We start from the raw sequence: 12,306 nt of genomic DNA, 5'->3' as shown, positions 1-12,306 counted from the left end.
CGTTAGCCGTTTTGAGTCGCTACAGTCCTGTAAACTGACTTGATTAGTTTCACTACCTGCTCTTCCGCTGCAGTTTACGGGACTGTGGTGACTCCAGGTGGCGAGCTGTCTCCGGCCGTCTCATTATGAATTTAATGGTCAAATCTATGAGAATCTGATTCTGCTGATCCAGAATGAAAATCTGCGGAATGTTTTTTTTTGCTTGTAATGTGATAAACGATATTCATTTAAGACAACAAAGATTGTTTTTGAGCAAAAATAAGCACATACACAATACATTAAAACAACCTAAAATTACCTCAAGCAGGCTGAAAGAAATATTTAGTAGATTTTAGTAAAACCGTTGAATCTGAGATTTTATTTCGTCACAAACAGTTCAAAACAAAGTGAGAACGTTTGTCGGAAAACTCTACCGGAATAAAATGCACAGACACACGGCCACTAAAATGCAAGGTTCAATGTGGAGCAGAGAGAGCAAAAATTAATATGCAAAAACATTAACCATTAATCATCTCCCAACAATTAACACTACAACACATAAACAAACAAATACATAAATAAATAACTGATAAGGCCCCTTTGACCTCAACTTCACCAAATATCTTTTGAGAACCTCTAAAAACGGCAAAAAACATGACACTCAAACATAAAACTTACAAGCAGCATCTCTATTGGTTTAAAATCTGCGGAAAATATGTGGGAAATTTCGGAATTCTGCGGGTGCAGATTCCTTGTGGGCCTGGTGATGAGGACACATAGGTGGTTGTCTAGGATGTCAAATGAGTGGGTATGTTTTTTTTTGTTTGTTTGTTTTGTTTTGTTTTCCCCTGACATGTGTTTGTATACAGCTTTTGGAAATATGCACTTAATATGCTGAGTAGCCTGACAAATTAAAATTTATATATATAGTGTCTAGGTGAAAATATTTTAATTTTCTCCAATTTATTTCAGACTGAAAGGAGATTAAATGTGCATGAACACACAGCCTCTGTTGAGCTGGTGTAATGATGGGGCATCACCTGTTGGAGGCACTGTTGGTCTAAAACAGATCCTGAGAGGATTAAATGACAATTAAAACTTTAGAGTTTAATTGTGAGAAATAATGCTGCTGCTGTCAGGAGCACAAGAGCTGCGATGGCAGAGAATAAACAGCAGACTGATGTCTTCATTAAAACTTTGAATCGGAGAGAAACAATGTGCATTAATAAACATTTAGATTAAAGTTAGACCTGACCTGTTGTTGGCTAACAGTCAGAATCTGCCTGGAATTTAAAGCAGATGACTTTAAATCTGCACTCTTGTCTGGTTTGTTGGATTCCTGCAGACTGCAGACTCGAAGCTCTTCAGCTGAACTGATGAAAACAAGAAAGTAGAGGAGCAGGTTTAGTCTCAGAGGACAGAAGAGGACTTGAAGTGTGTTTTAAAGTCTCCTAACACAAACTCAAACCTGACTCATCGCCCTCACAACGACGACCGCTGTTTTTTGATCGTGTTTTAAGACTTGCTCTTTTCAACCAGGATTTTTATATCTCAAGTATACCCTGTACATGTCAAAATATAAACTCAGCGTGTGCTCTTTGAGAACAGGTCAACTTGACATTTTAAGCTTATTTTTGTGATCTTTTTGATGAGATAGACCCAGCAAACGTTGGTCAGACGATGACGTTCTGTCTCCGGCTAAAAGTTGTCCTAGTGTGACGCCAAGAACCGCAACATACACATGAAAGCATGAAAATCAAGTCAGTTTTGAGAAACGTGTGCACATATTTGGAGACAGATAAACAAAAATCAAAGTGTTCATTTCTCTTTCTAATCAATATTATTTGGTTGTGAGCAGACGACACAGATTGTCGTCCTTTCCATGTTCAGTAAAGGTCCACCCGGACATGACTTCAAAAACAGTTCAAACACTTCTCGAAGTTTTGCTGTGCAACACATCTATACATGTTTTGTTTTTTATTTTTCATAAAAAAACTTTTAACTTTAATTTAGTCTTTAATTGGTTGAGAGCAGACGTCCCAAAGAGACGTCCTCTCTACATAGAATAAACGTCATTGGGCTTAAAAGGTTCTTTAACAGGTTTTTTTTAGCAATGATGTGACCTTTATCTGGGTTAATAAAAGTTACAAAGGATTTATTACTGAGTCACACATCTTCGTAATTTTGTCTCATTCATGCTGATATGAGCAGAGCGTCATCCTATTTCGTGAGAATACGCGTAGTTCAACACGTGAGCTGAGATGTTCGCTTTTATAGTTCGCTTTTTTGTTAGCGTGTATGTTCTGTAATGTTCATGTTGATGAAAATTGATTTAAAGTCTCACAGAGTCCAGACGAGGACCGTCAGCGGCTGTTTGTCCTTGAGTTAGCGTTAGCATTAGCATTAGCATTAGCATTAGCCTGCTGCAGCGCCTGGAGCAAAGTGCATCAGATGAAATTAAAAGAGTTAAGGATTAAATTCGTTAGATAAAATGCGTTCTCATTTTCTTAATTGTGCCCCCAATGTGATCAATAACAAACGAGACACATTCCAGGTCAGGAAAACTGCTGCCGCAAATTGAAGTTATTCATTTCTAACTCACTTTTTGCAAATGAAGACTTTGGGCTGCTGCTTTTACTTGTAGCTTTTGTGGGACTTGCTTTAGCCGGCAGGAAGAGGTGGAGCTGGGTGACTTTGTTTCTTATGAATGTGGATATTATGTACAGATTGCATTTACACCTGATCACAATGCGAGACCTCCAAATGTGGTCTGGCCGATCCGATCGCATTCTCCTCATTTTAATGCCACATGCAATAGTCTTACCTGAGTTTATCACTTCAAGCCGACCGCTTTTATATTTGTGTTTGATCCACTGTTAATATACAAATATTAATAAATATGCTTTTTGTCATTCAGCAGCCGTCTCTCACATTTTAAACACACACACAAGCAAAACAATGGCAGGAAAATGTAAAAGTCTGTGTGACTTTGCTGCACTTTGTCAAAACACGAGAGATGCAGACGGATGACGAGCCGATGACGTCTCTGCTCTCATAAAGTTTTTTACAGTGGCCCTGAGGTGCAAAACACAACATTTCACAAAAGATGACATTGTGTTTTGTGAAGTGTTGCTGTGTTTTGCACCTCAGGGCCACCGAAGCTTTTTTCTATTTCCATCGTAACACTATGATTCACCACACAGTCATCGCACAATCTGACAGCCTCACATTAATCTGGTACAGTCAGACACAGGTTTTTGTCACACAGTCTGAAACGTGCCTTAAGTCGCGTACTGGACCACAGGTTGTGATGTCACAGTTCATGCTCGTTGGGACGCTCAGATCTACAATTACTCAACTAAAAAGTTTCCATTTGGATTCATCCACGTGAACGTTTTTTTTTTTTCCTGACTCTTCTCAGTCTCTACTCTGTGCCGTGCTGTCGGTCGGTATCTTTTTCTCACCACAGCAGCTGTTGATGATTTGGCTCCTTTTCATGTGCTGAATTTATAAGGAGTGGAAACCACACCTCACCAGTCTGGCGCAGTCCGGCACAGTGCCAGCTGGGTTTTGGAGCAGACCCAGAGTTCCCTGTGATGGACCACCTGTCACAAGCAAGTTTTAGACTCTGCAAGTTGAATTCTGTGCCGTTCTATAAAGCTTGGCTGCTTAGACGGTAGGAATAATATATAAACGCTATATATGACATGTTCTGGGAAATGGTCATCAATCATGATTATTACATTTGGGGCTTTTTCATTGATGAGCACAGTTATGTCAGTTTTCCTCAATATTAATATAAGTCAGACCTTGTTAAACTCAAAGACGTTTGCACAATCTTAAAGTTTTATTCTGCACTGCTGGTTCAAAACTTTCAAATGGTTCAGCTATTAATATTTACCAAAGTTGACAGGCATCTGCTAGCTCGTCTCATTCCACACGTCACCAAATATGAACATTTTGCGCCCACATTGGTTCATCTGTATCAATCTGATTTAATGTTTTTATTATAATGTGATATTTTTTAGTTGATTTCATTCGCATGCTAAGGACTGAGGAAACATGGTTTATCATCTCTGGTTACCATAAAACCTTTCTATTGCAAAATAACAGAAACAACAATGTGATCAAATTGAATCTCAATAATCCCAAAGACACACACCCAGCTCTTAGGCCATGACAAATGAAGGGAAATACTCATTGTTTTACTGAAAAATCTATTTTATCCTTAAGAATTTGTAATGAAATTGTTACCAAAACCTAGTGGGCAAAAACAAATACCTTAAACCAGGATGCACAATAAATAACCAAGTAGTCTTCAGTCCAGACTTACCAAAAACCAAATGCCTACAAACAAACTGACAAACCTCCATCATCACAGGAGGAAGCAAAAACAAAGGCGGACAAATTACCACAAAGGCTAAATTTCATTTTAGCAAAATGCTTCATTTGATTCCAGACGAGCCCCCAATCTGTCAAAACCCGACTCAAGGCTGGACAAAGCAGGGGAGACCAACCATGAGTAACTAAAAATAGGTTTATTGTACTTTTGTAAAAGATAAATGAAATTAGAGACCAACTAAACACAACAAAAGCTAACAGGGTGAAAGCCAGGTTACAGTAACAACATCATCAACAAAAACAGCCTTTTAATTACAGTAATAAACACACTGCGCCCCCTGAACTGTCACAAGTTGACAACATGGTGGAATAAATACTGCCTGCTATCATGATGTGACACATGTAACCGATCAGCATGCACGATATTACGCGCTATCCTCCAAGACTGTGAGAGCGTCTGGGTCTGCCTTTGAGTCGCAGCAGCAAATTGAGTCAAAAAAGGACAAAATTATCAGGCGCACAAGGCAGGAAGCGGTGCAAAGAAGAGGAGCAGCAGAAAGAACAATATAGAGGTAAGAATCACCACGACTGTGCGCATCATTAATGTTTAGTTATTTTTGGTTAGTTAGCCTGCTAATGTCAGCAGATGGAAGACCTGCTATCAGCCAGTTTAATTCCATAGTTGGCCTACTGCTTAGACTGGTTAGTTATGTAAAATCATCACAATGGTTGGTTATACCTCGTTATTGATGTGATTGTACTGTGCCTTAAGCTAGCTATATAAATATAGCCTATGTTCTTCCAGTGTTTGCTAGCTAACAACCCCTAACCCTAACCCTAACCCTGGTCTTCTTCTCAGCCTTTTGCAGGTACATTACTACATTTCTTGCCACGTTACCACCAACTGTTGATCAGTAGAATAGCATAAAACCATCAGGAATGTGTATCACATTGTTTGTGTGCTAGCAGAGCACAAAATGTGAACAAAACTGAGACCCATTCATTGAAACAATGCTCCGTAACATTACTAAGACACTAAATACATTTACACAGAGCACGCCATGTCACACCACCATGTTACTACAGTAGCCCAGAACAGACAAATCAAACACTGGATCTAGAGAGGGCTGTTGGCGTTTTTTGTGTTTTTCGCGAGTTTTGCAGCCACCATACGTTCTCCTACACGCTTGGAAGGGGAGGGAGAGGTGTATGCAGTTGGTTGCAACTTCACCGCTAGATGCCACTGACCACTACACACTGGTCCTTTAAGTACATTTTGCTGCTTATTTAAGTTATTAAGTGTTTAAGTAATTTAATTTGAATGCATGAAATTAAAGATCTACTCATTTCTTCCACTATTGAAAAAAATGCAGCCCAATTTACTTGCTTGTTCAGTACTGGGAGGCAGAGAAATTGTAACGCAATGAGCCCGACCTGCCTCACAGCTACATGTAAAAACCTTCGCCTGTGATCAAAGCCACAGTGCAAACACAAAGCAACAGTAAGGCCTCACAACGCTGCCACATACACCGGTTCAGGGTGGTACAGAGCAGGTATCTCTGACTCTCGACTGCGCTGAATAAATCGGCTTGTCTGACGGGGGAAGCTGGGAGCCCTGCAGGAGAGTCTGTGATTAAAGAGGAAGGAGAAGAGGTGATTTGCATTTGATGTCAAAACATCGTTTCCAGGATTCTAGTAATGAAAAGAAGCATAACGAGAGGTGGGAGAGCATAAAGACTGCTGTGTTGGTTCTGATGTGAAGTAAATTGGCATTTTCTGTCAGCTCTGAGTGTGTGTGTTTGTGTGTGTGTGTGTGTGTGTGAGTGTGTGTTTTAATAGGGTCGGTGTCATGTTAAATTAATGTTCTGCTTTTATGCTGCAATTTGCATTTAATTCTGGTAATTTAGCAGCTTTCTGGACAGCTTCTCTGATTATGAGTCAACCCACTGTCACAGCTGTAATTACACAGAATTTTTACAAAAAAGTTTACACAACAGACTTATGGTAATTATGATGTGATGTTCGAATGTCAAATAAAACTTAACGTGTTTTACTTGTTTCTGGCACCACTTCAGGGTTTTGTTTATTTTATTCAGTTTCCCCAATAACCTGCATATCACTGAACATAGGAGCTCCATTAAGAGGAATGATGTAAACAGTCCTGTTGCAAGACATTTCAATATATAAGCAACATTACATTTCATCTCTATTTTTATAGGTGTAGAAGTGATTAAGTCCAGTCCAGCCAAGTTTAATCTCCAGGGGCATGAATATGGATTTATCAATTAATGAGTTTTTATAGTCGTTCTTAAATATCCCTTATTTATGTGGTTTTGTAGTGGTTTTTATAATGTATCATTTTATATTGTTTTATGTTGTTTTTGCTCTTCCTACTCTTTCTATGCATGGCATTTCATAAAGTTATTTATATTATTACTACTGTTTGTAGGTAAAGTGTTTTTAAAGTACACCATATCAAATAGGCACATTTTGGATTAAGACCTCTTCTGTGCAAACCCAAGTACCAATCCTTAATTGCACTTCTCTGGTTAATAAACCAAATACGGAGTCACCCGTGTCCCTTCTTGGACCTCCTCTTGCCTCTCTGCCAGTCTGGGACAACGACTGGCCTGAAGCCACATGACCATATATCCAACCAGTCCTTGTAGATGCCCAGTTGGCTGATATGTGTTTGGATGTACATGATTGGTCTTTTATATTTTTTTATTTTTACCATTTTGCTTCATACCTAATCTACTCTATTAAAATGTTGTTTGTAATGTGTTTTGTAATGACCCTGATGAAGACCACAAGCTGAAACACGTTGGTCTGAAACACGGTGGTCTAACAATAGTTAGTGTTTTGACCTCTAAACTTTTCCCATAACAGCAGGTGGTGATCAAATCAAGTGTGATCACCATTACACACTATTATTACAACTTATTTAAGTAAGAAAACTTAAAAAATTTCTGCAGGTAAACAAGCTAGCTAACGATCAGACTTGTCCCTACTACAAAAATATGTTTGCTAACCTGGAAACATGCTAACACCAATATATCGGTCTATTTGGGAACCACTAAGTCAATGGAAATAAAGAAAATAAAACCATCAGGAAAGCAAAAAAAAAACTATTTTAGTGTATATTTGTGTACATTTTGTCAAATTGGCTCCATTAAAAGTCTGCTGAATTAGCTGTTAGCACTTCCTGTTTGCAGTGTAGCCATAAATGTACAGCCAACTATCACTGGATTACTGTGATACTGAAGGAAACTTAAAAAAGTGAAGATTCTCAGCCAAGTTCAGAAGCCTCTTTTTTTTCTCAGAAGTGTAATTCACACTGAATAATATCAATATGCGTCTCGTGTCTGTGTGTTAAGATGTGACTGAGTTAGGACTCTGAGAAGGAGGACGATTTTTAATTCTTCACCACACACAGTGTCTCTACCTCACCTTCAACTCTCCGGCTTTGTCCTGCTGAATGTCCGTGTCTATTACAGACCATGTTCTGTTATTTCTCTGTGGTTAAAAAAAAAATGCCATCCAGGACTTTGAGTTCACTAAAAATGACAAAATAATGTTTAAAAAGCCAGCATGGAGGTTAAAATAATGTAGATTATGTAGAGTGATAATGACGGTGAACTACTTTTTATTCTGTTTTGTCCGTGATGGTATTTGGGATGCCTCATATTTAAATAAAAATTATGAAAGAGCATGAATGTCTTCTTGTTCTTCCTGCTTCTTCTCATTCACATTTCTTTCTTCGCTTTACTTTCTTTGTGATGTTTATGTCTTCGTGCACATTTCTGCTATAAATGGATTCTGCTCAAGTTGCCTGAAGGTTGTTCAGTCAGCAAAGGAAATGTCAAGATATGTTTTAATATATTTTCTTACCGTAGGAGAACAAGCTGTCCGTGAATATCTGTGATTAAAGACAATGCTTTTGGTTCTCTGTTAAATAGAAAACCTCCCAACACCTCCCTCCTCTCCGTCTCCGTGTCAGTCACATTTGGTCGTCTGAATCCTGGTGACACGCTGGTGTTTCTATCTGTAGACTCTTCATCTCAGAGCTGAAGATTAAACACACACGGTGGCTTACAGACCCACCACAACTTCCACAAAATGCTAAACTCTGCCAGCTGCTCACGGCCCCGTATGTAGGAACAAGTCTTTGAACAGGTGCGTGCAGCGTATTTATGAACCAGAGGTCGCGTTTGAATCTTCACACCATCTGGAAAAATCTGCATAGAGGAGGAACAGGACAGATGATCACTGATTTTAATTTTTAATTACTGGTGATGGTTCATTTTTAAGCTTTAGAAATAGTTTGTAATCCTTTATGTACTAAAAATCTTTTCACACCTGCACACGTCTCGCTTACTGCTTTATGTCACATTTGGTTCAAAGCAACCTTCATTAAGTATACACACACACACCTGGTTTCCACTTTTATTCCTTTCTCTATACACAGAGACACCAGATGGTTGGTTTATTATTTAAAATCATTCGCAATCCTGCAGAAAAAACAGTTTAAACAGATTGTAATAACTGGTAGAAGGGACTGTTGTGTTGAATTTTCTTTTTTAAAGTTTAGTCAAAACTTCTTTTTTAGTTCAAGTAGTGAGTACTCTGACTATCAGAGAGCACTTTTAAACAATTAAAGGGGAATTATTCTGCATATTTCCAGCTCTATAGTTATATTCTGGGGCTCTACTGGAATATCTGCATTATTTCCAGTTAAAAACTCCTTATTTATCTCATACTAGCCTTTTATGCAGCCCCTCAGTTCAGCCTCTGTCTGAAACAGGCCGTTTTAGCTCCTGTCTCTTTAAGGCCCCGCCTCCTGATGAGCCCACTCTGTTCTGATTGGTCAGCTTCAGGAAGCTTCCTCCAACTCTGGAGGCTACGTAAACAAACTATAGAAGCAGGATTTCACTACTTTTTCTTGTTTTTTACTCAAAATATCAACTTCTCAAATCCAAACGTACATGTTTGAGCCGAAATCCGATCAGAAATATGAAAGTGGACTACAGTACGGACGGCTGTTTATGGGCATGCACGACAAGCTGACATCGGCACATCAGCAAGGTAGAAATAAACGCTGCAAAGAAGCCTTCAAGCCCTGACTTTCGACTTGCAGACAGCATTTCTACATACATTCACCTCAAGTTTTGGACCATGTTTAACATCCAACATCAGAACAACATATAAATAACAGAAAACCAGAAAAAGGAGAATATGTCCGCTTTAAAATCTGGTTTAAACCATGACTGAAGGACACTCAGACCAGCTGAGATGCACTGATTATACTGGTGAGTATTAATAACACTACATGTCTGGTTGGAAAATTCTTCCATTGATGCTTGATGTTTGTTTTTTAATGATGTTGACTGACTCAATAGTTGGAAGTCTGTTTTATTCAGACTGTAATGGTTATTTTTTATTCCGTTTGTTTTCAAATCCATTACTGAATCCACTCACTGGATCTAATTTGGATTATTTTTAAGCGTTTGCATATAACTTAAGGCTAAAATAACTACAACTCAAAGACGCCTAATGAGCTTCTGGAAGCAGAAACATGTTCAAAACCTGACAATGAACTGAGAAGCATAATAAATTGTATGAAATGTTGATGCTGGAGCCTGCTGTACTTCACCAGCTTCTTAGAAGACATAAAAATTAAAAATGCAGGACAAAAATGTATCTAAATGTCTTTAATTTTTGTTTTCAATTTGATAAAAACGAATAACCATCTTTGTTAAAATACTAAACCTTCATCAAGATTATCAGAATGAACACTGATAGAATGAGCCAGAGGAAGTATTCCAGTTTTATTGGCCACCACAGAATGAATGAATGTACAACACAGGGCTGTAAAACAAAATTACAGTGCAGTGTGTTGTGTTGAGTGATGTCGTCATGTATAGCGGAGCTGCACCGACTCCTTTCAGCCGTTAATAACGTCATTGTTCATCTGCAGTGAGCGAGGAGCGTCTGAAGGCAGCAGCGTGACGGTGTTCAGTTCTTTAATCCTGTTGAGATGACCGACAAATGTCAAGTGAAATGTCATCTGTGGACAACAACATACTGGCTTCAACACACACACACACAGCCGTGAAAATATTAATACATCTCATCAACAATCAGACGTCTGTGGTTCAGCAGCCAGTGATCTCTGCACAGAATCCTTCAGTTTGGGTCCCGTTTTGTTCGAATGGTGATAAAACATCAATTATAACGACACACAAAGCAACAAACCTTGTGGAGAAAAAAACCAGAAAGAGCAGCGCTTTAACTAGAATCAAACTTCTTTTGTGTTGTGACATTTTCTTGACGCCTGCATGACAAGACGGTTGTGTAACTTCTGGCTGAAAGGAACAAAGAGAAAACAGTGAATGCAGGTCAGACACCATGAATAAAATACATAAAATCCTGCTCTTTATACAAAATACATGCACGTCCAATGAGGATTCTTGCATGATCTTGTGATCTAGTGAGACGGTGACAGACAGATGGTTCATCCAATCACCAGCCAAGTATTTTTTTGAAAGTGCCTGCCCTTTCCCAAAAAGTTTTCAAGGGCGACTTCTCAAATGTTTCTGTGTGACAAACCGTCTTGCACGTCAGGTTAATTTGACACGTTTGAAGGGACAGAAAACAGATGTAATCGACACTCGTCTGCAGCTCCGGCTCTGTGGTATCACGGTCCCCTGCTGGAAGGAAAAAAAAAAATCTGTGATTCAACTTTGGGAAGTTTTCGGCCCGACTCCGGTGACAAAAATTAATTTGTTTTGTAGTTCAGTTGAGCGGCTTCCTCGTATCAAACGGTCCCAGGCCGACAGCCCAGAGCCGTGACAAGGATACACATCCAATGTGAGCGCTGGTCCGGAGAGAATCAGGGACTTATTGTTAAAACTCACAATGTGAGCTGTGTTTACTAAGAGGCGAAGATCCATTTATCATCAGGAGACAAACAGAAGCCTGACAATGGTCACTTCACTTTCTGTAAAAAAGTTTGTAATAACAAGGTTTGCAGTCCATTTCTGTCTAATACAACACTTTAGAAGATTTGAAAAATGTTGGACGGGAGACAGATGTGTGTGTGTGTGTGTGTGTGTGTGTGTGTGTGTGTGTGTGAAATGTTTTCTGATTGCTGTCATAAAAGAAAAACAGAGAAAAACATGACTGTAGTGTCTGTGAGGTTACTGAAGCCAGAAAATAAGTGGGATGAGTTTTTCAAGTCTTCTGGCACTAAAATGTCACAAGCCAAGTGTGGTTTTAATCTGCATTTTTCTTCACAATAAGCTGTTCTGAGCTTGTCAAATGCTGTTAATTCAGTGTTTCAATATGCCTATTTACAAACTTACAACTCCTCGAACGCCATTATTTCAAGAACATGAGCTGCCCAGCGTCAGGCGCCCACTGTACTTCACTTGATGTTTCATTTGCAATTTAGCAAGTTATCTTCTCTATAAGTCCTGTACACTTGGCATGTGACACTAAAAGTCCAGTTCATCTTCTTGCACAAACTGATTTGTCCATTTGTTTTCAGCAGAAACAAGTAGTGAACACAACACTGACGTATCATCATCTTTTAAGTTGATATGATGAACTTATTTCCACATCCAGCAGTTACGGAGCAACATTATCATTCATGTGGAGTCGTGTTTCTGTCCACCTGGTGAATCTAAGTCCAATATTCACTCTCTTTTAGCTCTGTTTTACCAACTCCTGAGGGAAATATCTGGCTCTTTAGCTGCTAAATGCTCCACTGTGTTCACCAGCTTGTCTACAGCTAATTGTGTCTGTTTGCTGTTTGGTGCTGAGCAGGTAGTGTACAGTGGCTTTTTAGAGCTTTTTCTTTGAAAACAGCTGCCTGCTGCGGCCCAAAACGACGCTATAAGAGCGCTGAGAGTGAACCAAAACAGTAAAGTTGCAGCCAGACAGATAAACAATGAGCTGAAACTCACTATAAAGCTCCGTAAAGCC

General features: G+C 39.1%; 1 long non-coding RNA gene across 1 annotated transcript; it reads right to left on the bottom strand.

The window, feature by feature from the left end:
• Positions 1–10,134: 10,134 nt before the first annotated feature.
• LOC121898079 lies at positions 10,135–11,930 on the bottom strand. Its single transcript, XR_006096345.1, has 3 exons — positions 10,930–11,930; positions 10,576–10,685; positions 10,135–10,349 (listed from the first exon to the last, which is right to left on the bottom strand). It is a non-coding gene; the product is annotated as an uncharacterized LOC121898079 (long non-coding RNA).
• Positions 11,931–12,306: the final 376 nt, after the last annotated feature.

This window comes from Thunnus maccoyii, chromosome 5 (genome assembly GCF_910596095.1).
Source record: "Thunnus maccoyii chromosome 5, fThuMac1.1, whole genome shotgun sequence".
NCBI lineage: Eukaryota > Metazoa > Chordata > Actinopteri > Scombriformes > Scombridae > Thunnus > Thunnus maccoyii.
The sequence above is the reverse complement of the archived record's forward strand: the minus strand, read 5'-3'. Positions and strand labels throughout refer to the sequence as shown.